The sequence below is a fragment of the Zingiber officinale genome, chromosome 1A (genome assembly GCF_018446385.1).
Source record: "Zingiber officinale cultivar Zhangliang chromosome 1A, Zo_v1.1, whole genome shotgun sequence".
Lineage (NCBI taxonomy): Eukaryota > Viridiplantae > Streptophyta > Magnoliopsida > Zingiberales > Zingiberaceae > Zingiber > Zingiber officinale.
In genome coordinates this window covers 172,356,236-172,381,248 of record NC_055987.1, presented here as the reverse complement: position 1 = coordinate 172,381,248, position 25,013 = coordinate 172,356,236, and the positions used below count along the sequence as shown (strand labels likewise).

The following is a 25,013-nucleotide window of genomic DNA, read 5'->3' as shown; positions in this document are numbered from 1 at the left end:
ATAACATCATCATGCATCATTTTAATTCCTTGTTTATTAAGGACTAATGACATTAATTAACAAGTAACATCCTTGGTGGATGTCTATAATTCAAAAATGCCTAGATAGATATGCATGATCCCTAGATTAGGGTAAAACCAAACTTTACATCTCACAAAGACTCATAAGGTGACTTGTATGTGTTTTAGTGCACATTAGATACAAGTGAGATGTTAGGATGATAAACAAAACTCAAGATGTTGATTTAGTGCATTCTTTTGAGTTTTAAGTTCATCAAAACACATAGTTATGTGTTTTCCCATCATTGGGAAAGCTAATGTACAAGTCATGTGTATTAAACCCAAGGAACATGGTGGGATATTGGTTTTTGAAAATTGTTTTAAAATACTTTTGAAAAATCATTGGTGAAGGCTATCGTTTGATAGTAATCACCATTGAATAGTTAGGCACAAACTAGAAGAAAACACTAAAGTTTTTGCAAGTTTTCTAGTTTGTGTAAATCTTTGAAAATATGAAGTATTTTCTTATAAAACTATTTTTCCATGATAATATATGCCCTAAGTAGTGTCTACACAAATTTTCATGATTTTTAGAATGTTAGGGAATTTTTGTGGAGTTTCTGAAATTCACCGCAAGTGAATTTTAGAACTATCAAGCATTCAATCGATCACCCAATCGATTGAAGGGTCTCAATCGATCGGGCAATCGATTGAGAGCAAGCTTCTCGCGAACAGAAGCTTCCTGGATCAATCCACCGATCGATCCAACCCTCCTGAATCGATCAGTGGATCGATTCAAGCTGGTTCAATCGATTGGGACCCAACTCCAATCGATTGAGGAAGCTGATTTTGGCTGGGAAAGCCTGATTTCAGCATTCCAAACCAAGTTTAGTCTAGGAAACCATTCCTAACCCCTCAAAATATATTTGTATATATAAAAAGGGTGTTTTCATGTTGAAAACAAGGATGGATTGGTTGAGGAAGACTAAATTGAAGTTTAGGTTGAGGTTTGGTTTCAATATTAAATTTTTGAACCTCAAAACTTCTAAATTTGGGTTTCCTAAAGTTTTAGGGATTCCAAGTCATTGTTGGTGCAATGACAGAAGTAACGACCATGTCTTTAGGGAAAACTACTCTTTAAGGACATGAAAATTTAATTTTCATACACCTTGGAAGGTGGTTAACCTTCTTTCGTGAAAATGCTCAAGATTGGGCATTTGACTACAATGGAGAGTGGATATCTTCATTGTTTAAGTCGTATATGCTCATGGATGAACATTTGATGATAATGAAGGGAATGTGGTGTCAACCATATTACATGTCACGTGGTGCATCAAATTAATTAATATTGGAACATTTCAAGACTAAAAATAAGAGATGTAGTATGGAGTCCCAAGTCGTATTTTTCCAAGGTTAACTAGTAAATGTGTGCTAATTTTAAAATTGATTCCAATCAAGTTATTACATCAACAAGGTCTACTATGCTTTTCCACTTGATTCACAAAACAAATTAAATTCTTCTATAAACAAAGATAAAATCAAAGAAGATTCATTCTCTTCAAACTAATATCAGTGAAGGATCATTAAACACAATCACACTAAATCCAATCAATTGAACCAAAGAATTTGTAACTCTTTGAATTGAACCTAAGCACTAACTTATAAAAATCAAAGTATCATTCAATTCACATTTACAATCAAATGCAACATTTAAATTCAAAAACTCAATCACAGTAACATCGAACAGAGGTACACAACCAATAATTTCCAATTAACCATTCACCAATTAAACTCAATCACAGCTATAATTAATCTCAAGAGCTCAAATTAAACATCCAACATTCAAACAAGATTACAATCACAAGATCAATTCAATTGAGCAAGAAATTGCTGATTAAATGACCATCTACTAGTTAGCAGTTAACTAAACTACGAAATCAGAATTTCAATGAAGAAAACAGAAACAGGATTGTAACAAAACTGAAACAACAATGAAATTGCAAGGGAAAGGAAATCAGATCTAAAGATCTGAGTAATTTTGAGACAATTCAAAGACAACTAATGAAGAAAACCTAATATATGGCATTCCACAAACCAAAACCAAGCTCCACATCCTTCACCTCTGCCATGGCACAGAGCTGCCTCAGGGAACACCCTTGTGGCAATCACCAGCAATCCACTAAATAACCAGCACATTCAGGAGAAGTCCAGAACTATAGAGAACGCCCTAGTTAGCTCGGATTCACCTGAAATCTCCAGCCGACGAAGAAACAGAGCACTCTTGCCAAATCCGGAGACGCGAGGTGGAAATGAAGATGGATCGATCTCTGGAGAACCGGAGAACGCCCCTAATCCTCCAGAGAGAATGGCAGCAGCTTAGATCGGAGAACGCCCCTAAATCTTCGCCTGGATGAAACCCGCGGACAGCAAGATCACAACCGGAGAATGCCCCTGCATCGCTGCTCTGTGCTTCGTTTGCTGGTTGCTGGATCATAGAAAGCTCGCCGGCGACGAAGAGATTGAATCCTGGATCTGGAAGTATGGAATGGGAGGCAGCGGCGTCGCGGAGAAGAAGGATGAACAGTGGCTAGAATCGCGAGATCGCCGAGCTCCTCTTCTGCACTGTAGCTTCTCAGATTTAAATCAGATCTGGAACTGAACAGATGGCTGAGATGATTCCGGGCTAAATCAACGGTGAAAAGTCATCCAAAATATGATCTGAAGGTACTGATGTTGATCTAGGGTCTGGATCTACTCTCCTATAGGTCAGATCGATCAGATCATCACTGGATGGTCCAGATCCGACCAGTCTTCAATGAACGGTCCAGATTAATCCGGCTGGATCAATGGCTGGATGAACTCAGATCTGTATCAAAACTTCTGGATCTTCATAAATAGCTCAGATCTGCTCCCCATTAAGTTGGATCGGCCAGATCTTCAACGGATGGCTCAGATCTGCTCAATCTTGGATGAACGACCTATAATGCTCCGAGGCTTGATCGACTTGATTAGCCCTTGATTTGAGCCCAAATGCAGCCTGATCTGATCGGGTCCATGATTCTTTTGATACCTACAAAATAAGGATCAAATATTAGCATCAAATTAAACCATAATAACATAATTTGTAATTTAGTCCAAAATTGATACAATGTATAAAAATGTAATGTAAATATGGGTTCTATATATGAAAACTACATCAAACCATGATTATATGAATGAGAATAGTATAGTAAAATCATAGTTATCAAATTCCCCCACACTTACTCTTGAACGTCCCGTGAAAGTAAAGAAAACTAAAAATCATCTCCATAGAAAATTCCCTAGCAATACCTAAAAGATAGTAAAAAGAATTTAGCTAAGACCATATTAAAGATTACAACAATCATGAATACAATCCAAACAATATTCAGTAGGTATGGTAGTTTCAATCCAATTGAAAAATTAAGCAAGTTGCAATCTCACAAGGGATTTACCTAATCTATCTCTCACACTCAAGCATGTGTATAAGTGGAGCTCACTCAATGCAACTCACAACATTTCACTACCATAAGCTTGCTTATATTCTACTTCTCAACCACTATAAAACATGGCATACATGAATCAAAAGGATTTAATCATCAAGAATTGAAATGGAAGCAAAAAGAACAATGGAAGTAGATAAAATAGCAAAAGAAAAGAATTTTCATGAAAAATTAAGGAGATAAGAGTATTGGAGGAATATACTTGATGAGTTGACCAATTTGATATAAAAAGAGATGAATATCATTTGTCATTACTAATTCAACATATCAAGCTAACCTCTCCTTCAATTTGATGGCAAACAAAGAATCTTGATACTCTATCTTCCACTTGATACTCTCTTGAATGTGCCATTTTTTCCTTTCTTCACTGTTTTTACTGTTTTTCCCCTTCATTCCATAACTTTGAAAGCTCAAATAATCCCAAATCAACTAATGGAGAAGAGCTCCCTCCCCCACACTTAAAACATTGTCCGTCTCGGTCAATAGAATACATCACATGTTAACCACTTGAACACTTTAAAACCACTATTTCCTTGTCCTCATTCTGCAGATTTCTCTTTCTCTGATTCTGATTTTTTTTTCTGTGGTTTTTCATCAGTTATAGATTTCACACAATTGCAACAGAAAAGTTATTCAGAAGTTAAGTAGCATAAATTGACTAATCTGTTCAAAATCAGCATTTAGAGTTGGCACAATTCTAAGCTCTAATTCCATTTCCAGCAAAATATAACCTGGATTCCATTTATATTCTTGCATTCTTTTAAGTCAAAAAATAAGTTTACAATAAAAATCCGGTCCCAGAAAATTGGTACTCTAGCAAATTCCAACAGCAACCTTATCATTTCTGCATTTATCCTTGCAAGTTCCAAATTCAAAAGGCAAATCAGAAATGTTCACTATTGAAACTCATTTATGAAATTCTTAAGTTACAGAATTCAGTATTAGAATTCTAAATCCCAGTTATGCTCTGAAAATACAGCTTATCAAAAGGGAGTATTTTCCACTAAGTTCACAGGAACACCAATTGAGATTGTTGGTAAAGAAAGATTCGGCAGTTTGAATTCTGAATTTTGGAAATCAGTAATTCAGAACTCAATCCCAGCAGCATATAAACAAGTACAAGGATCTACATCAGATTTTACATCACTTCACATATAGACATCCACCACTGATTTCCTGCATTTCTGAGCTCCAAAAATTCCAGCAAGTCACCGATTCCAGCTTTGATGTGCAACTAGCCAACTCCAAACTTTGAGTTTATCAGTAACCAAGAAGCTATACAGAAAGTTTGCCACATAACTAGTCCAAATTGATACACAACTGCTACCCTTTATAGAAGCACATCAATAGCGATATCAGAAATCAGATTTGTTAATTGTTATTGTCACTTCCCTTCTTTCTTATGAACGACCTCAAACTATGGACAGAAACAACCACCAGAAATATCTTTCGATTACATAGATAAGGATTCAAACTGAGCCCTGCAGTAACCCAGCAAATCACCTCTTTCAATCCTTAACAACGACAGCAACTTCAGAATTCTGCATTCACAGAATTAAGGCTAACATGAAAAGAAAGAAACACCAATTGATACCATTCAGACATCTCAAACAGTTTTCGAACTCCCTGCAATAGAATTCCAGCAATGAATCACAAGATACTTGAGAAAAAATGAAATACCACTTGTCTTTGAGTAAGCAAGAACATTACTAGTCTTTCCACTTATCAGTTACTTGCCACAAAAGTTTGGCACGTAACTTGTCAAGGTTGATACTTCAATTACAGATTTACTGGCTATTCTTTTCTTCATGTGTCATGTCAGATCTTAACTCAAGGATCCAGCTTTTGCAGGAAAACTTTTAGGCCAGCAGCCTCAGCAAGGTGAAGACAGGATCAAGATTTGATAGTTAAAGTAGTTCCCACTTATATCATGTAGAATTCAGCTTAACAAATATTTCCATTTAGCATAGAATGAATACGAAATTGAATTCAGTTTCTACTGATCAGAATTAACAAACAGAATTGGCACTAAATACTTTTAGTTTCTTCAGTTGGTACCAGCCTTTAAATAAATTTGATAAGCTTCTGAATTCCATGCAGTAGCAATGTGCAACTTAATTCCAGCAGCTTATAGCTCCTTACAAATTTGCATCAACATGATTTTGAAATTCTAAAGTTACTAGTGTCATTTCTCTACTTCTATATCTTTCAGTTTGAAAAGAAACATGGATGAGATGGAAAACATTTCCTACATAGAATGCAGAATTCAGCAGGCTTCAGCAGCAACAGATTTCAGCTTCTTCAAAATCAGGAATATCAGCATCTCTGAATTCCAAATTCTGAGCACTTCCTTCAATTATATTTCCAGTTTTTAGATGACAAGAATCACTCATCATAAACAGATTTAAATTTCCATACAGGTTTCAGAATCCAATTCAAAATACTGTAGGTTCCTGCAGTTTCAGAGTCAGATTCCTGAACATATTGAGACTTCAACAGGTAAGTAAAAGTGTCATCAAAATTGTTTCCAATAGCACAATGCCTTCAAATGCTTCCTTAGTGAATTTAAAAACTAGCTATACAAAGTTAATACACAATTGATACTAGAATCAATTTCTGATTCTGCACACTGCTGTGAGCAGTAGTTGATACTTTAATTTCAGAATTGATCTTTGTCGCAATTGAATTGTAGTCTCTGCAAGAAAGCATGCATTACTGATCAAAATCTACACACAAAATTTTCACTAAACAGATTTTAATAACAAGTATTATACTGAATTCTTGCACTGCAGTGCAAATGATTCCAGGTTCTGCATCTCTGTCAATTCCCAGTTCTACAATTTCCAGTGAAGATCCAGATCAAATTCTGCACAGTGTCTGCATATCCAATTCCAGCAACCCCTGATTTAATTGTCTAACAAATACTAGCTTTCCAGAATTTAATGTGGAATCTGCAAATGTTGTATGATTATCAAAGAAGCAGAATTCCAGCACGTTTACATTTCTTTCTTCTTGCAGTTTCTACAGATTTTTTTTTCCACAATTCAGCTTAAAAACCTCACTGTTATACTTCCAATCCCAGTCTCAGATATTGCAATTTGAAAAACAACTCAGGTTTATACTCTCCTCAAAGGTCTTCTCAATTCCTACACTTTTGTTACTAGTGTTTTGAACATTGCTATATTCTGAAATTTAAGTGTGCCAGTACAAAATCTAAAAGATTTCCCTGCTGTTGAACATTTGCTCCCATAGAGTTTTGAATGTATCGACAAAATATCAAGACTCAAAATCCAAAACAATTGTAGCTTGCTCTTGACATGATAAAGCTCAAAATTGAATTCATTTGGCATACACTCTTAAGAATACTTCATTCACAACAGTAGTCTTCCAAAACTCCTTCGTTGGCTTAAATGAATCCAAAAATTCAAAAACACCGTACGCTTCCCCCACACTTAATCCTTTGTCCATCTAGTCAATTCAACTCGCCAAGATAGTCAACCATAACTCTCAATGAAATAGAGCAAGCAAAGGTAATTAAGAATTAAAATGCTAGATGAGAATGTATAAAGAAAATTGTGAGGAAAGGAATTGGAATTTATGAGGGATCAAGAATGAAAACAATCCTTCATTTCCATGCACACAAATGCTATTGTGACTTTGAAAAGAAACTAAGCAAGTTCTAGAGTTTAATTTGCTATGAGTGCATGTCACACAAAAGAAATTAATGAAGCATAGGCTTAAAGTGGTCCTCTCTAGGTATTTTTATGCAATCAAGCTTAATCAACCAAAATGGAATCCATCACCAATTTAACCAATATCATGTAAGTAGAGCATCCACTCATGTCCCATGACCTAAAATTGATGATCAAATTTAAGAAGCTTTTACCATCTTAAAAATATTACTTAGAAAATTCCATGGAGGGTTTTATTCAAATGAAATGCTATGTATACTAACAAAATGCAAAGTATGAAAGCAAAGTGTGGAAGTAAAATGCAAATATAGGAAAATGATACTAAAGGAATTTATAAAAGGAATTTATTAACAAAGAATGAATTAAAATGCAAAAGAAAATGAAATTAGAACCAACTCCCCTTTCATTCCGGTGGTCGAAGAAGATTTAGCAACAAAATCCACACCGGAAATGGAGTATCTTTGTTTGCGATTAACTTCTTTTTATTGACCTTTTTTTCATTACAAATTCTTTCTGGAGGTCTTAGACGGTTCAGTTCAAGCATCCACTCTGGAAGCTTATGTTCTCCTACACAATCAACAAAAGATAACACCTCCCACACACATGTGGGGTAAAAAGAAGATAGGAGAACATTAGTGTGGGTATAAAATATATCAATGAATGAATCACATCTAATAAAGTCTACAATTGGTACCTCAATTAAATTTTTTGAAAAATCACAAGAAATACTCACTTTGTCATGTTGAATGGTACCTGGAGCGGTGATTGTTACCTTCTCTTCATCATGTAAATGCTCAAGCTCTGGTTCTGTTGAATGTTCATCCTCATGTAGTGATTCTTGGGTGCTTGGCTCCATAGCACAAGTCCCTACACTTACATCTTCAACTCTTGGTGATTCTTGAGGTAATGCTTCCAGAAAGTATTCCCCTACACTTAAATCATCTTCAAAAATATGTTCAGAACCTGAATCACTAACAACATCTTCAGCAACAATATCCGTAGGATCAGAAATTTGCATAATCACATAATCATCACAAAGAATACTAGAAAAATCATGTGAAGTAATGGGAGTAGGGTCAGGCCTGACAGAATCACTACTTCCTATCTCTTCACTGGAATTTTGTACTTGCAGCTGATTGATGGATAATGCAATTTGATCTATCTGACTCTGTATGTTCTGTATCCTTGAAAATTGTTGCTCTTGATGTTCACTCATTTGTTGCATGATCTCCTTGAGTTTCCATGTTGACTCATCCATCTGAGATTCATTTTGTTGAAAAAAATTTGGCATAAAATTTGTTGAAACTTTCTGGAACCCATATGAACTTTGGAAAGCTGGATATGGTTCAACAAATGGTCCTTGTGCACTTTCATACCTGAAACATGAATTATCTACCCAATTAGCATTAAAACCATTTGAAAATGACTCATACCTATTTCGTTGATCCAAATTTGGGTAAAATTGATACTCAGGTTGAAAACACTGATAACTCTCCATTCCACCTCCAAAATTCTGAAAATATGGATCCATGCTTAAGAAATCTCATGTTCTTCACTTCAATACTAGAACAAATTGTTAGAAGACTCAAGAGCATAAAGTTTCAATCTCATGAAAACATAAACAGTAAAGGCACTTAAAAATTCAAGAACAAATCAACATGAAAATACAAAAAGAATAAGCAATCAAATCAACCAAGAAAAATGCTAACCAATAAAAATCACACAATGATCAATCTAAAATTAACACACATTGCTAGTTAGTTTCCCCGGCAACGGCGCCAAAATTTGGTGTCAACCATATTACATGTCACGTGGTGCATCAAATTAATTAATATTGGAACATTTCAAGACTAAAAATAAGAGATGTAGTATGGAGTCCCAAGTCGTATTTTTCCAAGGTTAACTAGTAAATGTGTGCTAATTTTAAAATTGATTCCAATCAAGTTATTACATCAACAAGGTCTACTATGCTTTTCCACTTGATTCACAAAACAAATTAAATTCTTCTATAATCAAAGATAAAATCAAAGAAGATTCATTCTCTTCAAACTAATATCAGTGAAGGATCATTAAACACAATCACACTAAATCCAATCAATTGAACCAAAGAATTTGTAACTCTTTGAATTGAACCTAAGCACTAACTTATAAAAATCAAAGTATCATTCAATTCACATTTACAATCAAATGCAACATTTAAATTCAAAAACTCAATCACAGTAACATCGAACAGAGGTACACAACCAATAATTTCCAATTAACCATTCACCAATTAAACTCAATCACAGCTATAATTAATCTCAAGAGCTCAAATTAAACATCCAACATTCAAACAAGATTACAATCACAAGATCAATTCAATTGAGCAAGAAATTGCTGATTAAATGACCATCTACTAGTTAGCAGCTAACTAAACTACGAAATCAGAATTTCAATGAAGAAAATAGAAACAGGATTGTAACAAAACTGAAACAACAATGAAATTGCAAGGGAAAGGAAATCAGATCTAAAGATCTGAGCAATTTTGAGACAATTCAAAGACAACTAATGAAGAAAACCTAATCTATGGCATTCCACAAACCAAAACCAAGCTCCACATCCTTCACCTCTGCCATGGCACAGAGCTGCCTCAGGGAACACCCTTGTGGCAATCACCAGCAATCCACTAAATAACCAGCACATTCAGGAGAAGTCCAGAACTATAGAGAACGCCCTAGTTAGCTCGGATTCACCTGAAATCTCCAGCCGACGAAGAAACAGAGCACTCTTGCAAATTCCGGAGACGCGAGGTGGAAATGAAGATGGATCGATCTCTGGAGAACCGGAGAACGCCCCTAATCCTCCAGAGAGAATGGCAGCAGCTTAGATCGGAGAACGCCCCTAAATCTTCGCCTGGATGAAACCCGCGGACAGCAAGATCACAACCGGAGAACGCCCCTGCATCGCTGCTCTGTGCTTCGTTTGCTAGTTGCTGGATCATAGAAAGCTCGCCGGCGACGAAGAGATTGAATCCTGGATCTGGAAGTATGGAATGGGAGGCAGCGGCGTCGCGGAGAAGAAGGATGAACAGTGGCTAGAATCGCGAGATCGCCGAGCTCCTCTTCAGCACTGTAGCTTCTCAGATTTAAATCAGATCTGGAACTGAACAGATGGCTGAGATGATTCCGGGCTAAATCAACGGTGAAAAGTCATCCAAAATATGATCTGAAGGTACTGATGTTGATCTAGGGTCTGGATCTACTCTCCTGTAGGTCGGATCGATCAGATCATCACTGGATGGTCCAGATCCGACCAGTCTTCAATGAACGGTCCAGATTAATCCAGCTGGATCAATGGCTGGATGAACTCAGATCTGGATCAAAACTTCTGGATCTTCATAAATAGCTCAGATCTGCTCCCCATTAAGTTGGATCGGCTAGATCTTCAACGGATGGCTCAGATCTGCTCAATCTTGGATGAACGACCTATAATGCTCCGAGGCTTGATCGACTGGATTACCCTTGATTTGAGTCCAAATGCAGCCTGATCTGATCGGGTCCATGATCCTTTTGATACCTACAAAATAAGGATCAAATATTAGCATCTAATTAAGCCATAATAACATAATTTGTAATTTAGTCCAAAATTGATACAATGTATAAAAATATAATGTAAATATGGGTTCTATATATGAAAACTACATCAAACCATGATTATATGAATGAGAATAGTATAGTAAAATCATGGTTATCAGTATGGAACCTTCATTTGAATTGTTTGTGATTATACCAGGTGGTATATGCTCAAGGTTGAGCGTTAAGGATAATGAAGGGTATGAGACCTTCATTATTGTGTTGTGAGCAACGATTGAAGTTGTGAACAGCGTTGGGTAACTCTTCAGGGGGAGAGTTTGAATTTGATGTGTGCCCAAAGATGGGGAGAATGTAGGGTTTTGATGTGTGCCCAAAGATGGGGAGAATGTAGGGTGTTGATGTGTGTCAATAGGGGGAGAAATGTAGGGTTTAAGTTAGGACTTCATTATCTAAGAGGGAGTTTGCCCTCTTAAGAGGAGAATGAAGGGTTTAACTTATGCCTTCATTACCTAGTGGCATGAAGGAGGTTTAGGCTATGAGATTAACCTAACTTAAAGAACGTATTTTCAAACATCAAAAAGGGAGAGATTGTTGGTACAATATTCCCCAGGTTAAGGTTGATCTAGTTTGACTGAGCTTGAATTGGGTCAAGCTCGAGTCTTAATGTTTATGTTTTGATGGTTTGACAATACATGTTGACAATACATGTTTGACAATACACGTAGACAACACACGGAGATTGCAGGTGCAATTGTTCATGTGTGGAGATTGTGATGGAGAGTCAAGTAGGTCAAGGTTAACCGGATACTTGACTGGAAAATCCTGGTGAGTGAAGCCAGGTGAAAGTCCTAACTTGGAGGTTAGGCAAAGGAAGTCTTGGTGAGTGAAGCCAGGCAAGGGGAAAATCCTGGTGAGTGAAGCTAGGTGAAAGTCCTAACTTGGAGGTTAGGCAAAGGAAGTCTTGGTGAGTGAAGCCAGGCAGAAGAAGTCCTGGTGAGTGAAGTCAGGTGAAAGTCCTAACTTGGAGGTTAGGCAAAGGAAGTCCTGGTGAATGAAGCCAGGCAGAAGAAGTCCTGGTGAATGAAGCCAGGCAGAAGAAGTCCTGGTGAGTGAAGCCATGCAGAAGAAAATCCTGGTGAGTGAAGCTAGGTGAAAGACCTAGTGAGTAAAGCTAGGCAGTGAGGAAATCCTGGTGAGTGAAGCCAGGTGAAAGACCTAGTGAGTGAAGCTAGGCAGTGAGGAAATCCTAGTGAGTGAAGCTAGGTGAAAGTCCTGGCGAGTGAAGTCAGGCAGAGGAAAATCCTGGTGAGTGAAGCCAAGCACGGGGAAATCCAGATGGGTCAAGGTTGACCAGACATCTGGTGAAAGTCCAAGTAGGTCAAAGGGATTGACCGGATACTTGGCACGAGGAAGAAAAGTCCAAGTAGGTCAAAGGGATTGACCGGATACTTGGCAAGAGGAGAAAAGTCCAAGTGGGTCAAAGGGATTAACCAGACACTTGGTGAGAGAGTCCTAGCTGGTCAAGGGTGACCGGATGGTAGGTTTTATGTACCAACAAGTCATGGTTGACTGGATGTTGGTTTAGGGGGCTTTGGACTTGGTTTTGGACAAAAATCAAGATCTGGATCGATCAGCCGATCGATTGGATCATGCCCAATCGATTGGCCGATCAATCGGGTGAGTCCCTGCGACAGGCATTATCCCAATCGATCAGTGGATCGATTGGAGAGAAGTGTCGCGGGAACAGAGCCCCTTTGGATCGATTGGGCGATCGATCCAGAGCTCCTAATCGATCAGCCGATCGATTGGGAGGCACGATTTCGCGCAATAAGCCCTGGATCGATCGACCGATCAATCCAGGCTATTCCAGAGAACACAAAGGCGCTCTGGATCGATCGGTCGATCGATCCAAAGCCTCCCTGATCGATTGGGAGCGTTCCAATCGATTGAGATCCGACCGTTGGCGTCGTTTTAGCTGCAGGCGTTCGATTCCTTCGGCAAAACTTCATGCATACATCTCAGATCATCTCAGCGCTTCCACAGCATCTCCTCAAAGTTCTCACCGCCAGTTCTTGAAGGATCTTGGAGACACGTCCAAGTCAAGAGGCGAAGACGAAAGCTAGGGTTAGGGTTTTTCTTGTGTAAACTTGTAAGCTCTTGCTTGTATTTTGTTCCCTTTCCCTTCCTTCTTGTAGTGTGAACTTGTAGGGCTTCTCCACCTTTGGTAATTACCATAAAGGAGTGCTTTTATTAGTGGAGGGTGTGTGAGTGTGTGGATCTTTAGATTAGTCACCTCTTCTTGAGGTGGATACCAAGTAAATCCTTAGTGTTAGCGTTGTGTTTATTTTCTTTGTATTTTTCGCTGCATATCTTTGAAGAAACAAGCAACAAAGAGCACGAAGAGCGCACCGAGCTATTCACCCCCCCCCCCCCTCTAGCTACATAATCGGTCCCAACAGTATTAACATAAGGGTCAGAAAGGGTTCAATTATTTTGAAAATATGTTGAAACATTGATGTGGAATTTTTTTAAAAAACAAAAAAAAATTGCAACTTACAAAAAAATTATTTTCCTTAAGAAAGTTTTTAAATAATTAAATCATTTTTTTTGAAATTTTTTTCAACTTTGAAAATCTTTATTAAATCTTTTCTGTAAAATTACCTTGAATTTTTTTTCAAATTTACATTGAAAATCTTTCTTAGAATATTTTCCTTTAAAATTATTTTGAAAAATATTTTTACTTTATTTAAAATACATTTTGATTATATTTTTAAAATTAATTTTCTGAATTCCTTTGAAACATCGATTTGAAAAAACTCTTCTAAAAATTTGCCTCAAAATCCTTATAATATGCTTTATTGAATCTTGTTTGAAAAATATGAAATGTTTCAAAACTAATTTTCATCTCTTTGAAAATATTTTTTAAAATTATTGCAAAGTTTCAAAATTTGAAAATCTAAAGAGACTAAACTTAAAAAAATATATACAAAATTACTTTGAAAATGGATAACTTAAAAAATGTTTTTGAAAACTGCTTTAACTTATCCTTTGAAAACCTCTTATTAAATTATGCATTCAAACATGATTTTAATACTTTTTTGAAAACTTCTCTTTAAAAAATATTTTTAGGATGTTTTCAAATGTTATTCTATGTAAAAAATTACTCTTAAAATGTTAAACAAATTAAGAATTTCTTTATCTTAAAAATTTTCTTTCCAACTACTTTGAAATTACTCTTAGAAAAAAGTTTTGGGTCAATTTGAAATTGTGACTTAGAAAATTTTATTTAACATTGTTTGAAATAATACTGAGAAATTTCTCTTTAAACTCTCTTTTGAAAATCTTCTTAGAGAATTTTTCTTTAACTTTTCTGTCAAGTTCTTTAAAAAAAGTCCTACTTAGAAAAATTTAAATCTTTACAAATTAATTTGGAAACGACTTTAAAATATTTTTGAAAAGTTAGTACTTTTGAAAATTCACTTGCAATTTTTTTTCCTCCTCCCTCAAATAAAGCTAAGTTTTTAAGTTATAACCATCACTTTGCGATTCTTTTAAGTGGTTGCTTGACAAACTAAGATTGCAAAATTTTGTTGCTCAAATTGTTACTTAGTTATTTATGCCTTATGCATGTAATTTTTTGATGTATGTCAAAGGGGGAGGATAGTGGGTTAAGTTAGAAAATTGAACTCACTTTAAACACTTTATGCTTTATTGTATTTTTTCTCTAACTTTAACCTAGGTTGTCATTACATCAAAAAAGGAGAGATTGTTAGTGCAGGTTGCACTAACAGTCTGGTTTTGATGTATGACAAATAAGTTAAAGTTAGATGGATTGTTTGTCTAACGCTTCTTCCAAGTGTACAGGAGTTGACTGGTCTGAAGGACCTGACACCAAGTTGAAATCCAACTAGGTCTGTGGGGGCCGATAGTTTGTGGAAATTCCAGCTGGGTCCTCGGGGCTCGATAGTTGGTGCAAAGTCCAGATAGGTCCGTGGGGCTCGATATCTGGCGGGAAGTCTGGTTGGCTCCATGGGACCTAACAATCAGCCGAAGTCCAGTTGAGTTTATGAACCTGACAACTGGCGAGAAGACCTGGTGGGTCAGAGGCAAGTCAAGTGACTGCAAGTGGTAAGTGTCACGCCCCGGAGGAGTCCCTGTCCGAAGAAATTTCGACAGCATCTCCCCTGTACGGCGGACAATCTGAAACTTTCTACATATCCACATACCTCAGCCACATGCGGCTGGAATAATAACAGTAAATAAAATACAACACAAACATTCCACGCAGTTTATATAACAAGTAAACGGAAGAATAATACTCTGACTCGAAATCAACCCTACTCCACTACACTCGTAAAGCTCAAATCCGATTTACTCACCTCTTCTGCCATCCAGGCAGACATGTAGTAAAACATATCGAAATAAAATCCATCGACACATAAAATTCACACCAGATCCATAGTATCAAAAATCCATAATATCAAAAATAGAATAAGTCTGAACATAGACTAATAAAGAAGAAAACCAAAAGATTACTAAGCCCTCGTGATCAGCAGGGGACTAGCGATTGGAACTCTCTCCTGACAGCATCAACCTGGAAAAATAACAACAATGGAGGCGGGGTGAGTCCAACACTCAGCAGGTACAACTGATATGCAAAGTAAGGAAATAACACCTAGCACTAACCATGCGTATAGTCTCCTGATAAAAATATAGGTAAATGCAAACCGAAGTAAACAGGAGAGAAACTGTACTAACCAGCACCTGGGTATCAGGACAAACAGTCCGAGTGGTATAGAAATCCTGTATGCATGTCAAACATAGGTATCCAAATAATATGCAGCATATAAATGCAGCAAACACAAACACAAGCAATAAATGCATCATGCATATGATGTCAATGTCATGGTCACCCCTGACGCCAATCAGCCAACTCACAACAAAAGTGGGACCGAGTGGGTAGGACTATGACGACCGTGCACTCTGCATCACTACCCCTGATAAGTGACCGAGTGAACGGGATGTTGTCGGAGTACACACATACTCCTACCCCAAATCATAAATGGGGGAGCGCAATGCTCTCATCTCCCGGTACACTATGACGGGGAGGGATCTCTAACGTGCTACACGCTGCGTCACACTACCCATGAGCGGACCAACGGAGCACCGGAAGAGCAAACTGACGTGCTACCACGCTGCGTCACGCTATCCATAAGCGTCACAACGGAGCACCAAACAGTGATGAAACTGGCGATGTGCTCGACAATAATGGAGCAATCTATCACACAGCATGCAATCATGCGAATGGTGTATGACACTAAGCATGGTAATATACTAAACCAATCTCTGGACATATAATGATGTGCACCATAGTGAATAAATCAGATCAAAGTACACTGATCAAATAAGGTATCAAACCTAGGTCCTGAACATGGTGAAGCATGGTTATATCACTACCCCTATGAGCATGTGTAATCAGGTACATAACGACACGAAATGTAAAACAAACAATCAATCAAGCAGATAACAGGTAATCGGGTAGTGATTAACTGAAACAAATGAGGAACATAATTAATGCAACTTGTTAATTTCACTACTATGCATATCAAAGACAATAAGTCAAAAGTACCCGCCTCCAATAAGGAAGAATCATATCTGGTCCAAATTCGACGTCGAGATACTGTCTCGAATCAGAGTCTTGTGTTATCAACAAAAGGTCTAGTTTAGCTAATCATATCATACAACAATTAGCCAACTAAATTCCAAATCCAATTAAAAAAATTCTAAATTGGATCCAACTAATCAACACAACACAATTAACGAACCCTAATTAAATAAAATCAGTGGGTCCACTAGGGTTAGTTCCTTAACCCAAATCAACACAACCATCGAACATAATTTATCTACAACAAAAATGATCATACCTAACTAATATCAAATTCGAAACATGACTATAATTTATCATGTATTATAACATAACATACCTAATTCACCCTATAACCAAATTAGGTACGTATCAATTCATACCTAAAACATGTGTCAAAATCCTACATTTTCACCTCAAATCACAGCAGGAGAAGATTCGCTGTTGCAGCACAGTAGGCAAAGTTGCTGCCAATAATCCTATCCGGAGCGAGGTGGAGTCATTGCCTAGCAAGTCAACCCTTCCAAATCAGCACCTAGACAAAACAAATGTCTAATTCACAGTGTGTACATACTCAACCATGCAAGACTAAATCAAGGCTCACCTTGTGGTCTGATCACCTTACTCACTGTCGGCAACTTCACAGCAACCTGAGGCTGAGAATCCAGCACTGGTCTTGAGGCTAGATTGGCGACTTCTTTCGCTTGGCCACAGATCAGCCCGTGGAAGGAAGTGTGGCACAAAGGGGACAATGGCACAGAGAACCCGTGTAGGCAGATTGGTTGGCTGCCGGCGCTAGGGCACTCCTCGGAGGGGTAGCCGGCGATGGTGCTAGAGCACGAAGGTCGGCTCTGGCAGCACGGAGGAAAGAAGACCGGCCCGGCGCTAGGGAACAGAGACACCAAGTCTGTAGAGGAAGAGGACTGTGGTGGCACCGGCTAGGGCTCAGGCGACTGGAGTTCCTGTGGCCGGCGGTGTCTCGGCGTCGGAACGGCAGTGGCGCACGTGAGGGAGGAGAGGCTAGGGCATGGGGTGGCGTTGGGAGGAAAGGCTCGGCTTCACCGAGAAGAGGAGAAGATAAAGGGAGGAACCGCTACAGTCGGCGGTTAGGGCAGATTCGCCGCAAGGGGGAGCAGGCGCGGGGAAGGAGTCGGGAGGAGAAGCACTGGTTCGGCGTGAGGAGAAGAGAGCAAATAAAAACAAGGAAAAAGAAAATAGAAAAAGGAATTAAGAAAAAACAACTTTTCCTTATTTAAATGGGGTAGTCAAAACAGGCTTTTCCGGGCCCCGTTTTTATCCTCATTAACTCGTTCGTACGAACTCCGAAAAATTTCCAAAAATTCTAAAAAATTCCCTTACTAATATTCATCTATTTCCGGTATTTTACAGTAAGTAAAGGTAAACAACTAGAGAAGAGATCCAATGAGGATATATTCCCCATTGAGGGAACTGTACGTGTCGATCCAGCTTAGGTCCATTAGGGAAACCTGACCTGAGACCTTGACTAGATCCTGGTCTCGAGGAGACATGATCTAATTACTACTCATATTCTATTATGTTGTGTTAACTCTATTTTGTAGGGAAACATCTATTTTTAGGTTGCTCAGGACTAACCTTTTCAGTAGGGGAAAGCTATTGAAGAAAAGGGATAGGGTGCCTAGACCAAGCTCACCCGGGCAGGCCACAGGTGCCCAAGCGGTTCGGGCACCCGGAGTCGGTCTAGGTGACCGAACCCGAAACTTCATTCGTAAGCTGACATGGAGCGCGTTAGTTGTGAAGGCCCTGGAATTCCGTTCTGTTTAAATTTTCCTGTACAAAAAATTATACAAGTACAGTACTTTTCCTAGCAACCCGCATGTTTGATCAGATATGTGTTTGGTCAATCAAGCAAGTTCTTGATGTATCAAAGCACACCTTGATCGAAGTACAAGATCGCTGGCCTCTTATGTTGGTATTCAAATCGATACAAAGAACACTAAACTAATTACATAGTGGAATTAAAGAACTAGTTGTACCTTTTCTTTGTAGCTAAATACCTCTTGATCTTCTGTCGTATTCCTCTCCTCTTCTTGAACATTGTGTGGGTGACGATCTACCAAGACAACAAACACCCTTCCTTTCATTGTTTCCAAATCTCCGACCACCAAGAGAAGCTCTACGATGAGGCACCTTCTTCTCTTCTTCCTTCTCCTCTTCTTCCTCTTCTTCCTTCTTGTCTTCTTCCTCTTCTCCAAGCCGCTGCCCACCAAGGAGGAGGGGGTGCCGACCCTTAGCAAAGGGAAAGGGGGTGCCGGACCTAGGTGAAGAAGGTGGGTGGCGCCGACCCTAGGAGGAAGAGATGTGGCTGGCCCTAGCAAGGAAAAGATGTGGCGGCGCCGAAAACAAAACAACAACTACTCGTGGATGGGTGGATGCAAGGCTTTATATAGAGGCTACAACAGGGACCTCAAGGAGGAATTGGTTTAGGCCTCCTGATGGGCTTGGACTTCCTGTATTCGGCCCGGATACCCAACTCAAGTCCATCAATAATAACTTATACCACTAAAGGGTTATTATTGAACAACCGCACCAATCACATATTACAATATGAGCTTCTTCTTATCATGAGTGCATTAATCTCCCTGTGTTTAAGATATCGTATGTCCGTTAATTAAATGAGTTATTGATAACTCAATTAATTAACATCTGATTCTAAGAGTAGTACCACTCAACTTTATTATTATGTAGGACTAAGTCCGCCTGTAGGGTTTACATGATAATCCTTATAAGCTCCTCAAGGGGATATCATCAACCTAAATAATTAGGATACAGATTCCTTCTATAATCAATAACACACCATATAAACAGTACTATTTACCAACTCATCAGGCCTATTGATTTAACAAATAAATCTCACCCATTGATAAGTTAAACAAATAAATACTAAGTATATGTGCTTGTTATTATATATGGATTAAGAGGACGCACATCCATAATAACAGAGATTCTGTTCTTTTATGTAGTTAGTACAAATCGAACAACCTCAAATGGTCCTGCTCAATACACACATAGTGTATTAGTGTAATTTTACAATCAAGACAGAGTAATACCAAATTACACTACAGTTGTTCCAATGGTTTGTCCCAATCCATCTTGGTTGTGAGCTACTATTTATAATTTATAAGGAATCGATAACATGATCTTCTGTGTGACACCACACACTATGTTATTTACAATATAAATTAAATGGACAACTGCATTGACATATATATAAATATAAAATACAAACATTTGATCAAAGTGATTCTCATTTCAAAATATTTCAAAACAGATGTTCATACAAAAGCTAGGCTTATAGTATACATCTCAACAATCTTCCACTTATACTAAAAGACTATGCTGTCATACATCTGATTTCCATCCCCTCACCATGTCTATCAAAAGCTCTCGCCGGAAGGGCCTTAGTGAAAGGATCTGCCAGGTTATCTGCTGATGTAATCTTGGTGACAACAACCTCTCCTCATTTTACGATGTCTCGTATCAGGTGGTACTTGCGCTCAATGTGTTTACTTGCCTATGGGCTCATGGTTCCTTCGAGTTTACAACTACACCACTGTTGTCACAATAAATTGTGATAACTTTGGCAAACTAAGAATCACATCTAAGTCCATCAAGAAATTTCTGAGCCATATAGCTTCTTTGGCTGTCTCAGAGGCTGCCACATACTCAACCTTCATGGTGGAGTCTGAAACGTATTTCTGCTTAACACTTCTCCATACTATAGCTTCACATCCCAAAGTAAACACATACCCCAAGGTTGATTTACTGTTGTCCCTATCTGATTGGAAGTCCGAATCCGTATAACCCGTAGGGAGCAAATCATTTACCTGGTAAACCAGCATATAATCTTTAGTCCTTTTCAGGTACTTTAATATATATTTTACGATAGTCCAATATCTCGGTCCTGAGTTACTTTGATATCTGCTAACCATGCCCACGGTAAAACAGATATCCGATCTCGTACATAGCATCGCATACATTAGGCTTCTTACAGCCGAAGCATAAGAAACTACCTTCATCTCTTCTATCTCCTTTGATATCTTAGGACACATCTCTTTAGATAAAGGTACTCCATGCCGAACAGGTAGAAAACCTTTCTTGGAGTTTTGCATGTTAAAACGAGATAAGATAGTATCGATATATGAAGCTTGGGATAAACACAACATCCTTTTCTTATGATCCCTTATTACTTTGATCCCAAGAATATGTCTACATTCTCCCAAGTCCTTCATATCAAACTGCTTAGACATCCATACCCCTACGTCTGACAACACTTTAACATTGTTGCCAATGAGCAAAATGTCATCTACGTATAGTACAAGAAATACCACCATGTTTCCATCACTTTTCTTGTATACACAAGACTCATCTAGACATTGAATGAATCCATGAGACTGGATCACTTCATTAAATCGGATGTTCCAAGATCTTGAAGCTTGCTTCAGTCCATAAATGGACCGATTGAGCTTACATACAAGATGCTCTTTGCCCTTCGCAATGAATCCCTCTGGTTGCTTCATATAGATGTTTTCTTCAAGACTTCCGTTAAGAAAAATTGTCTTGACATCCATTTGCCAAACCTCATAATCCATATAAGCAGCAATAGATAAAAGAATCCGGATAGACTTAAGCATGACTACCGGTGAAAAAGTTTCCTCATAATCGATTCCCTCTTTCTGAGTATACCCCTTTGCAACAAGCCTCGCTTTAAAGGTTTCCACCTTCCCGACTGTTCCTCTTTTCCTTTTGTAGACCTATTTACATCCAATGGCTTTTATACCATTTGGTGGTTCTACAAGCTCTCAAACCTAATTAGAATGCATAGATTCTATTTCAGAGTTCATTGCACTTTGCCAAGATGCTACATCTTTATCTTGGAGTGCTTCATCATATGTCCAGGGATCAGCTTCATGTTCACCAAGGATCAAGTCCGAAAACTCTCCCAAAAATATGAATCTATCAGGTTACCAACAATCCTCCCACTATGACGAGGCACTACCTGTAATTATGCATCATTTGTGACACGTGTTGCAGTACTTACTTGTGGTATCTCATCTTGTACCATTGGTACTAAAGTAAAAGTGTCCTCTCTTACTTCCTCAAGAACAATTTTACTCGTGGACTTGTGGTTCATTACACAGTCCTCTTCTAAAAATCAGGCATTGGTGCTAATAATGACCTTCTGATCTTTAGGACTATAAAACAAATCACCTTTCATTCCTCTAGGATATCCCACGAACAAGTGAACTTCTGTACGTGATTCCAACTTATTAGCGTCTCCCTTCAACACATGTGCTGAATTACCTCAAATCTGAATGTGTTTTAAACTAGGCTTACGCTCATTCCATAATTCTGTGGGAGTAGAGGATACTAATTTAGAAGATACCAAGTTCAGAATGTACACCGCCATTTCCAGAGCATATCCCCAAAACAAATTTGGTAATTCTGAATAACTCATCATTGATCAAACCATTTCTATAAGAGTCCTAGGAAAATCATACCGATTCCACTGTACAAAAATTTTGTACAAGTGTCGAACCTTTCCTTAAATAACCTATTGTGTTCTTTAGAAGTTAAATTAGGAATCGCAGACGGAACTTAACATCATTGATTCCAAATTTAACTTATCTATTCTTAATGGTTTAGATTTGAATCGCAAGCGGAACTTAACACTATTGATTTAAATCCACCTATGTTATTAATTCATTAAATATTATTTTCCAAAATTGACTTCCAAGACTGCATGGCGAGGCACATGGCCTTCTTGGATATGGGAGCAACCACCACCGCCTAAACAAAGCCTTTTAAGGAAAGCTAATATTTAATTTCCTTAAATAACTCTAGGTTAACCAAAAAGAACAATCGAATCACAAATTCGACAAAGTAAAAAAAAACACAAACTCGAAAATAAATTTGAAAACTCTAGAATCTTATGCCTCTTGTGTTTGGTATTTCCATAAATAACTATACAAAGAAAACTAGTATGATGCGGAAAACAATTACTAGTTATACCTTTCTTTGTAAGCAAAAATAACCTCTTGATCTTGTACCGTATTCCTCTTCTAACCTCGGACGTTGTGTGGGCAACGATCTTCCGAGACGAGAACCACCAAGCACCTTCTTCTTCCTTCTAGGTTTCGGCCACCATAATTCTCCAAGAGAAGTAGAGGTCCGACCACCACCACCAAGCTCCAAGGGATGCAAGAAAAAAAAACTCCTTTCTCTCCTTCTTCTCCTTGCTAGAACCGGCCACCATCAAGAGCTCCAAGAGGGGTTGCCGCCGGCCACAAGAAGAAGAGAAGAGGGAGAAGCTAGGGCCAGCCACCAAGGAGGAAAAGAGAGGAGAAGAATAATAGAGTAGTTCTTGCAAGAAGGCACCTCTACCCCCTCTTTTATAATCCTTGGTCTTGGCAAATAAGGAAATTTTAATAAAAACTTCCTTAATTCTTTTTCCATGAAAAAGAAAAATTATTTTAATAAAAACAATTTTCTTCTTTTAATAGTAATGGCCGGCCACCACAAGCTATAAACAAGGAGAGTTTTAATTAATTAAAACTTCCTAATTTGTCTCCAGAAATTTATAAAAATTTCTCCAATAATTTTAATCCCTTCATGATTGGTTAGTAAAAAGAAAATTTTATAAATTAAAATCTTTCTTTTAAATATGTGGATAAAAAGAAAGTTATCTCTAAAAATTAAAATCTCTTTTAATCTACAAATAAGGAAAGATATCAAATCTTTTCTTAATCTTTTGTAGAAACTTATAAAAGAGAATTATTAATTTTTAAACTCTTTTTTAAATCATGAACATGGTTTAAAAGGAAAGTTTTCTCAAAAATAAAAATCTACCTTTCAATCTACAAATAAGGAAAAATTTCAAATCTTTTCTTAATCTTTTGTAGAAAGCTATAAAAGGAAAGATTTAAATTTTAAACTCTCTTTTAAAAACATGATATCCATATAAGAAATAATTTTAATTAAAAATAAATTCCCTTTTAATATGGTCGGCCAATCAAGCTTGGGCTCCAAGCTATAGCTGGCCAATTAACTTGGCTCAACCTTTGGGTCTTGGCCGGCCCTAGCTTGGGTTCAAAGCTAGCTTGGTCGGCCACCAAAGAGTGGGTAAGAAGGTGGGTATGTGGTGGGTATAAATCTCTATATACAAGAGACTACGATAGGGACCGAGAGGAGGAATTGGTTTTGGTCTCCCGATGAAATTAAGCATCTCGTGTTCGCCCCGAACACATAACTTAATTTCATCAATAATAATTCATTCCACTAAAGAACTATTATTGAAGTACCGCACCAATCCCAAATTATATTTTGGGCTCCTTCTTATTATGAGTGTGTTAGTCTCCCTGTGTTTAAGATAATGAATATCCACTAATTAAATGAGTTACTGGCAACTCACTTAATTAATATCTTAGTCTAAGAGTAGTACCACTCAACTTTATCATCATGTCGGACTAAGTCCACCTACATGGTTTAACATGACAATCCTTATGAGCTCCTCTTGGGGTCATTCTCAACCTAGATTACTAGGACACAGATTCCTTCTATAATCAATAACACACACTATAAGTGATATCATTTCCCAACTTATCAGGCTTATTGATTTATCGAACTAAATCTCACCCATTGATAAATTAAAGAAATAAATATTAAATATATGTGCTTGTTATTATATTAGGATTAAGAGCACACACTTCCATAATAACTAAGGTCTTTGTTTCTTTATAAAGTCAGTATAAAAGAAACGACCTCTAATGGTCCTACTCAATACACTCTAAGTGTACTAGTATAATTATATAGTTAAGATAAACTAATACCTAATTACACTACGACCTTCCAATGGTTTGTTCCTTTCCATCTTGGTCGTGAGCTACTGTTTATAATTTATAAGGTACTGATAACATGATCCTCTGTGTGTGACACCACACACCATGTTATCTACAATATAAATTAATTGAACAACTACATTTATCATAAATGTAGACATTTGACCAATGTGATTCTTATTTCTAGATAAATGTTTATACCAAAAGCTAGGCTTTTAGTATACACTCTAACAAAGACCTCTTGATCTTCTGCCGTATTCCTCTCCTCTTCTTGGACGTCGTGTGGGCGACGATCTACCAAGACAACAAATACCCTTCCTTTTGTTGTTTCCAAATCTCCGACCACCAAGAGAAGCTCTAGGATGAGGCACCTTCTTCTCTTCTTTCTTCTCCTTTTTTTTCCTCTTCTTCCTTCTTGTCTTCTTCCTCTTCTTCAAGCCACCTCCCACCATGGAGGAGGGGGCGCCGACCCTTAGCAAAGGGAAAGGGAGCACCGACCCTTAGCAAAGGGAAAGGGGCACCGACCCTTAGCAAAGGGAAAGGGGGCGCCGGCCCTAAGTGAAGAAGGTGGGTGGCGCTGACCCTAGGAGGAAGAGATGTGGTCGGCCCTAGCAAGGAAAAGATGTGGTGGTGCCGAAAACAAAACAACAACTACTCGTGGATGGGTGAATGCAAGGCTTTATATAGAGGCTACAATAGGGACTTCGA

General features: G+C 37.9%; 1 long non-coding RNA gene across 1 annotated transcript; it reads right to left on the bottom strand.

The window, feature by feature from the left end:
* Window positions 1-10,583: 10,583 nt before the first annotated feature.
* Window positions 10,584-17,702, bottom strand: LOC122012473. The gene is made up of 4 exons (XR_006120227.1): window positions 17,033-17,702; window positions 16,844-16,963; window positions 15,321-15,378; window positions 10,584-10,767 (listed from the first exon to the last, which is right to left on the bottom strand). It is a non-coding gene; the product is annotated as an uncharacterized LOC122012473 (long non-coding RNA).
* Window positions 17,703-25,013: the final 7,311 nt, after the last annotated feature.